We start from the raw sequence: 8277 nt of genomic DNA, 5'->3' as shown, positions 1-8277 counted from the left end.
TTTAAGAAACCAGTCAATTGAAGAAGAAGAAGAAGAAGAAGAAGAAGGAGAAGGAGAAGGAGAAGGAGAAGGAGAAGGAGAAGGAGAAGGAGAAGAAGAAGAAGAAGAAGAAGAAGAAGAAGAAGAAGAAGAAGAAGAAAAGAAGAAGAAGAAGAGGAAGAAGAAAAGAAGAAGAAGAAGAAAAAGAAGCAGCAGCAGCAGCAGCAGCCAGTAATCAGGGTACTTTGCTCCCCTGGCCACAGTGACTGTTTCGGAGATGTGCATATGACCTAAGAGAATGAGCCGTAATCACCTTTCCCTCCAAATGTGGCTATGGCCAGGGGCTCGCTCCTATAGGTCTTCTGGCAAGGAAAAGGGGTGCATAGTTCCCCGCCTCTCATCTCTCCACTCCTCTTCCTCTAGGGTCACACAAAGTTTTCTTCCCTAGTTACAAGGCATCAACTTTGTAGATCTTTTCCATTCTGTTGACTCTGTATAGATCCCGGTATGTGTGGACTTCTGGGAAATGGAGTGTGTCCTGAGCATTATGAGAACCCTCTGAACATCACAAAGGTATGAGTTTCACTCCACCACCATGCTCAGGTGCAAGAAATATCATCTTGTTTCCCTTTGTCCCAAGAATCAGATTAAACCTGACTCTGACCATTTGTCCAGAAGGAAGCTTCATCTCAGTTATCAGGAGGTCTTCTTGCCCAGCTCCCCAAAGGATCAAACAAAAGTCCCAGGAGGCTTACACAGTCAGGTTTCTGGGTCACACTTGTCACCTGATATCAGGACCAACTACTTAATTTGTGCAAAATGAAAATGGGGGGGTCCCTCATTCAAAGGTTATTAAGAATTTGAAGATGGTGACGAAAAGAAGTATTAGAATAAATGCTGGGTTAATAAATTGCCTCATTCGTAAAAAAAAAAAAGGATTTTTAAGGTGGTGACTGAAATGTATTAAATGAGTTCAGGGTCTTTTAGTGAGGGGCTCTGTGTGAATGTAAAGCTCGCAGGCCCTCCAGGCTGGTCTTGCCTAAATACATATCACTTTTGCAATTCCTTATGGTCCTTTGAGGATGCCTGTCCATGTCTTGGCATCTGAGCCCAGTAACTTTGATGAACCATGTGGCCATTCTGCTCCTAAGTCAGCCACTTCCTAAGGTAACTTCAAGGAGTAAGTGCTCAGGGTTCTGATGCAACAGAACCCCCAAACCTGTTCTCACCCCAAATCTTTGGCAAATGCTCTCCCAACTGAAGTTCCTTCGTCTCCTTACATCAAGAATCCCTGCAGCTCCTAACTCTTCCTTTGGGCCAAAGAGCCCCAGGTCGCTAAGACTCAATTAAGACTCTGCTTGCACATCAATTTTGAGGAGAAGGGAGGAAGATAGTTCTCATTTTTTCTTTAACAGCAGCAAAAGCATAAAGCACATAGTACTAACTCAATACATTATCCTGCAGGGGAGTGACATGGTCAGATTTATGTCCTATAAAGATCTTTCTGGCCACAGTGTAGAAAATAGATTATGTGTGTAGGGGGAAGGGGGGTCAGGAGGGAATGTAGAAATACCAAATAAGAACCTATTTCAGAGTCCAAGAGAGAAATAACAATGGCCTGAAGTGTCAGTGCAGATGAAGGGAAGTGGACACATCCAAAAGATATTTGGAAGATCGTGGCAGATACTAATAGTTTCCTGCTCCAGTACCCGCTATCACTAGTAAAATCCCAAACATGTTCTGGTTGGCAAGGTGTGTGTTTAAAAATAATCACTTCCCAATCTTCCTTTCAGATAAGGGTCGCCACATAATTCAGTGTTGGCCAAAAAGAAAAAACAAAAAAATCAGAAGACAATGGGTGAAGTTTCTGGGCTTTTGAAAAGGAAAGAGATGTGACTGGCTTCTATTTTTGTATTTTCCCTTCATGCTTTACCCTTTGTCCTGCCTGGAATCTGAGTGCTATGTCAGGAGGTGTGGCAGCCATCTTGGTGCCAAGAGGTAATAAGCATAAAGCCAAATTCCATACACTAGGGATGGTAGAAAGACCAAGTGGAGAGAGCCTGAGATACAGATGGTGCCACAGAGCTGCTGAATAAGCCACAGGATGATTTACTCCAGATTTCTCACTACTTGAGAAAAGTAAACCTCTTTTTTGTTTGGTCAGTGTGATTAAGCTTTCTACTGCACGCTTTAAAATTCAATCTCTAATTAATCCAGATATAGACCTAATAAGACTCAGGATAAATTGTAGCAAGGGAATTCAGAAGTAGGCAGCAATGCCTCTGGAGGACCCCAGCCAAACCCACTGCACAAACTCCAGACCAACCATAAAGCAATGTTAAGCCAAATGTGAAGCTCAAAGAAGCTGTAACAGTTAACAGGGAGAAATATATTTAGGTCATAAACCTATTTCCTCCAAAATATTAAATCAACAGCAAGAGGAACCTCCACCTCTCTGGGCCAATGTGTTTATGAGCAGAGAGGGGATTCTGATCCAAAGCTCTGGCAAAGAAAGTGGATTACTCAGGAGCCTCCAGGCTGCATTTTCCTGGCGCAGAGCACAGGGTTTGAGTCATAAATTTATATCTGGGTTCTAATCCCAGCTCCATCACGCTAGTTGTGTGACCGTGAATCTGAAGTGACCCTTTGAAATGACTTCACTACTCTAGACTCTGTTTCCTTATGTATAGAATGGAGCTTGTAATAGTGACATTTCATGGCATTGTCCTGAGAATTAAAACAATTAATACATAAAAAGAAACTACCTGAATCTGGCACATATAAATTCTCATAAAAGGGACACCTGGGTGGCTCAGTGGTTGAGCGCCTTGCCTTTGGCTCAGGGCATGATCTTGGGGTCCTGGGATGGAGTCCCACATCGGGCTCCCCACAGGGAGCCTGTTCCTCTCTCTGCCTATGTCTCTGCCTCTCTCTGTGTGTCTCTCATGAATAAATACATAAAATCTTAAAAAATAAGTTCTCATAGAAATTAAGATTCCTTCCTCTATTCCTTCTTTCCACCAGTTTCTTCCCCTCCACCCTAGATTTCTCTCCCTCCTCACCTACCAGTAAAGACTGAACTACCAAGGTAGAGCTCAAGCCCTTCTAGGAATAAAATTGTCTTTATCCCATTTTACACACAAAGAAACAAGACTTAGGTAATAACAATGCAGACAAGGACCCAGATCTACTGCTTTCCAGCCTCATCCTCATCTGCATTAGCCTCGTGATGCTGCTTTTACTTGCAGGCTCCACACTGACAGTTCAGAAGGCTGGGCTCAGGGAATGGACACAGGGACAGAGCACAAGCAATGCAGAGAGGACCTGAAATCATTCGCTGGGCTCCATTCCTGTGGGATGCTGTAAACCTCTGGCTCAATGTCTATTTTTGAGGGCTGACTAATCCCGTGACACTTAGAGACTACTGGCTATCCACAATATCCATTTTTTCTTTCTTCCTATGCACCAAGCATACCACAATTCCCAGACTCCCTTGCAGTTGGTGTGGCCATATGAAAAGCTAGAGCCCATGCGATGAGAGCACACATGATGTGAACCACTTCAAGTCTGGCCCGTAAAGTCTCCCATGCTTGCTTCTCTATTCCCTTTTTTTCCCCTTCTGCTGTGTGCTGAAGCATATTTTAAGACCCTAAGGGAAGGAGGATCCATAAGATGGAAATAGTTCAAGTCTCTGAGTGGTTCTGTGAAGAAAAGCTGCCCTCCTGATCTGAACGCTCAAGCAGGACTGTTACATAAGTGAAAAATACACATCTGGTGTGCATGGATGTGTTGATCCATTACATGTTCGGGTCTATCTGTTACTGCACTACAGCCTAGTCTACCCGAACTAACACCTATCCCAAACACTGCAATAAGCTGCAGGTGTGAATCTGCTGAGGGTAATTCTAATTTAGAGACTTATTTTTTTTTACTTTTATGATTCTGATTTTTTTATACTTTAAAAAGTGTGGTAATACATGTATATATTAAAACTATCAGAATTACAAGTCCATATGAAGTAAAAACTGAATTTTCTTTCTAACCTTAAATCCAGTTTCCCTTCCCAGAAACAACCAGTAACTAAGTTCTTGGAAACTCTTTTTAGAAATATTCTATATCTGGGGCACCTGGGTGGCTCAGGTCAGACCCCGGGGTCCTGGGATCGAGTCCCACATCGGCGTCCCTGCAGGGAGTCTGCTTCTCCCTCTGCCTGTGTCTCTACCTCTCTCTCTGTGTCTCTCATGAATAAATAAACAAAATCCTAAAAAAAAAGAAATATTCTATATCTATCTAGATCCAAATATACAACATATAATATAGATTTCCCCATCTTCTTAGTGTCTACCAAATACATTAAATTATATATATTTTTATTTTATTCACCATGATTGTGACCGTGGATTTTGGAGATCATCTTACTTCAGCATAAAAAGAATTTCTAAACGAATGCACCATAGTCCATTATGTGGGCATACAGTTTATTATTTTAACAACTTTCCTATTAAGATAAATTTATGTTGTGACATTTAGCCAGTTTGCCAATACTTTGACATTACAAACAGTGCTAAAGTGAATATCCTGGCACATATGCTTTTGCATAAAAGTCCTTTCAAGAAGTTTCTGGGTCAGACTTTCTGGGTATCATTCTGTTTTGGTATTGTGTAGTATTTTTATCAAGATATAATTGGTATATAGTGAACTTTACATATTTAGGGTGTACAGGTTGATAAGTTTGACATAGGCACACACCTGTGAAGCAAGACAAGATAATGAATAGACCTTAGACTTCCAAAAGTTTCCATCTGCCCCTTGGTGATCCCTCCAACATCCACACCCAAAGGATCACTGGTTTGTTTTCTGTCATTATCGACCAATACGCATTTTCAATAATTTCATGGAAATGGAATTATGCAGTAGGTACTCTTTTTTTGCATGCCTTTCCTCACTTAGTGCAATTGTTATATTTATCTACGTGGTTGCATATATCAGCAGCTAATTCCTTTTTATTGCCACATTCCATTATATGGATATACCACCATTGATTTATCCATTCCCATGACGGTGGACATTTGGCTTGTTTCCAGTTTATGGCTATAACAAATAAAGAATGCTCATGGAAAAGCCTTTATATGGGCATCTGGTTGTTAGGAAAAAATAGGAATGCAAAGACTGTGCAGTAAAATATGTATACCTTTTGAAGAAACTGCCAATCTGTTTACCAAAATGGTTATATCAGCAGTGTGTGAGCCTTCCAATTCCTCTGTATCTTTGCCAATAACTTATAAGTCTTTTTTAAATTTGGACATTTGATTTTTTTCCCCGATGACTAACAATGTGCATCTTTTCATGTGCTTATTTGTCATCTGTCTTCTTTGCTAACATGGGTGCTCATTACTATTAGATAATTTCTTTTCTTCTTTTGGAATTTGGGGAGAACTTACATTTTGGAAATGGTGAGTCTGGATCCTCAAACAGTGTTGTTCCTCATTTATTTAGATCTTTCACTTCTTTCTGTAACTTTTTGCACTTTTCAGTGTATAGGTCTTTTGAATTTTTAAAAAGATTTTATTTATTTATTCATGAGAGACACAAAGAGAGGGAACGAGGCAGAGACATAGACAGAGAGAGAAGCAGGCTCCTTGTGGGGAGCCCAATGTGGGACTTGATCGTAGGACCTGGAGACCACAACCTGAACCAAAGGCATATGCTCAACCACTGAGCCACCCAGGTGTGCCCCAGATCTTTTGAATCTCTTGTCAGATTTACCCCAAATCATTTCATATTTTTATGGTATTATATATAGTATTTTAAAAATTTCTGTTTCCAATTGGTTTTTTTTTAGTGTACACGGTTTTGTGCACTCACCTTGTACCTTGCCATGTATGAGTTCTCATGTCTTTCTTACAGATTCCATAGGATTTCCAACACATATTTTCACATGCAGGACGGTTTTACATCTTTCCATTTAATCTCAATGTCTTTCATTTCCTTGACTTGCCTATTGTACTGAATAGAACTCCCCAACACAATGTTGAATAGAAATGGTGGGAGTGGATATGCTTACATTTTTCCTGATCTTAAGGGAAAAGCATTCAGTCTGTCCACTAGTACGTATGATGTTGACCTTAAGTCTTGCACTGATGCTTTTTATCAGATTGAGAAAGTTTCCTCCTATTACTAAGATATTTTTTTTAAGGAATGGCTGTTGGACTTTATCAAAAGCTTTCACAACATCTATTTTGATGATTTTTTTGTATAGACTATTAATATGCTAAGTTGAATTGAGAGAATTTTTAATGTTAAACTAATTTTGCAATTCTGGAATAAACTCCATTAGGTCACCATGTATTAGTCTTTTATATATTTTTAAATTCTGTTTGCTCTCTTTTTGTTAAGAGTTTTGCATAAGAGCTCATGAGAGACATTGTTCTGTACTTTTTTAAATCATGTGATGGCTTTTTGTGTCTGGTTTTTGTATCAGGGTCATTCTGACCTTACAGAATGAGTTGGAATGTGTTTCCTCCTCCTCTGTTTTCTGGAAGATCCTGAGTGTTTGATAGAATTCACCAAATAAACCATCTGGACCTGAAGTTTTCTTTGTTTTAAGTGCAAGTTCAATTTCTTTGAGAGATATGATTATTCTGATTGGGGACTCCTGGGTAGCTCAGCGGTTAAGTGCCTGCCTTCAGCCCAGGGCATGATCCTGGAGTGCCGGGATCGAGTCTCATATCTGGCTCCCTGCATGGAGCCTGGCTCTCTAACTGCCTGTGTCTCTGGCTCTGTGTGTGTATGTGTTTCTCATGAATAAATAAATAAAATATTTTTAAAAAAATATTATTCTGATTGTAGTTTTCTCTTGAGAGCTTTGCTCATTTGTCTCTTGAAAGGAACTTTTCCGTTTTATCTGCATTGTCAAATGTATCAAAATAGCATTATTCATCTATCCTTTTACTGTCCTCTCAGGAACTATAAAGTCTACAGTGATTCCATAACTCCACCTTCTTCATTCTTGATATTGGTGATATATATCTTCTCTCACTCTGTCTAGGGCTTCAAAGTTTCTGTCAGATTTGGAATATTTGTGCTTATTATTTTTGCATACTCTTTTATCCCCTTTGGCCCTTTAGGCACCCACTCCAATTAAATGTGTATTTATTAGGTTACTGTTCTCTATTTTTTTCTAGCCCTCTTCTCTCTTTTATTTTGGAGAGTTTTTATTGCTATGTCTTCAAGTTCTTTTATCTTTTCTTCTACAAAGTCCAATCTGCTCTTAATTCCATTCACTGGGTATATACATCTATACCACAGTCACTGTGGATTTTATCTCTGGAAGTTCAATCTGAGTCTTTTTTTGGTTGCCAGATTTTGTAAATAAAAATACAAGATGCAAATTTATATTGAATTTCAGATTAATCATGAATGATTTTTAGCATGTGTATGTTATATGTGGTATTTGAAGGTATACTTACACCTAAAAAAAAATCATTCATTGTTTATCTGAAATTCAGACTTAACTAAGCATCTTGAATTTTATCTAATAACACCTCTTTCTATATCTTACATATCTCTACTTAATGCACATAATCTTTCTTCTAGCTCCTTGAATATATGGAAAATAGTTATAATAATGCTTTTAATGTCTTTTTCTGCTAATTATATCATGTGTTTCATCTATCAATTGGTTTTAATTTATTGATATTCCACCTCACTATGGTTCATGCTCTCCTACTTCTTTGCATTCTTGGTAATTTTGTTGTTGAATGCCAGACTATTATGGATTTTGTTGGGTGCTGGAAATATTTTCAATTAGCAATAATGGCACCTCAGAAAAACCTCATTGGCTACAATACTGCCACTGCGCAAAGCTGTGTGCTGAAAATATTTTTACTCCCATAAATATTCTTGTGCTTTGTTCAGGGATGCTATAAATTTACATTTGGGACAATTTGATCTTTTTTGGGGGGGAGCTTTACTTTTAAACTGTTAGGCAGGACTACTGAGTATTCTTTTTACCCAATAATTTGTAATTTTTATGAAGTTTGGCTGATGGGAACAGAAATTATACCCAGCCCTGTGGGAACTCCAGTGATGGCTCCTCGAATCTTTTCAAGTGGTTGCTTCCCCAATCTTAGAGGATTTCCTGATACACACATGTTGAAAATTAGGCAAGTGAAGACTGGAGTGGGTGATCCTCTACCCCCATATCTCCTTCTCTTTTTCTCTGTCTCCCTCTTCCTTCTCTCCATGATGCTCTCTTATCCAGTACTCTACCCTGTGAACTCCAGCTGCTTTGCTTTG

The 8277-nt window shown here is 39.2% G+C and overlaps 1 pseudogene; it reads right to left on the bottom strand.

Moving 5' to 3' along the window:
• Positions 1-7754: 7754 nt before the first annotated feature.
• Positions 7755-7846, bottom strand: LOC112641122 (U4 spliceosomal RNA; annotated as a pseudogene).
• Positions 7847-8277: the final 431 nt, after the last annotated feature.

Source organism: Canis lupus, chromosome 6 (genome assembly GCF_003254725.2).
Source record: "Canis lupus dingo isolate Sandy chromosome 6, ASM325472v2, whole genome shotgun sequence".
Lineage (NCBI taxonomy): Eukaryota > Metazoa > Chordata > Mammalia > Carnivora > Canidae > Canis > Canis lupus.
Note: the sequence above shows the minus strand (reverse complement) of the source record. Positions and strands in the feature narration are given on the sequence as shown.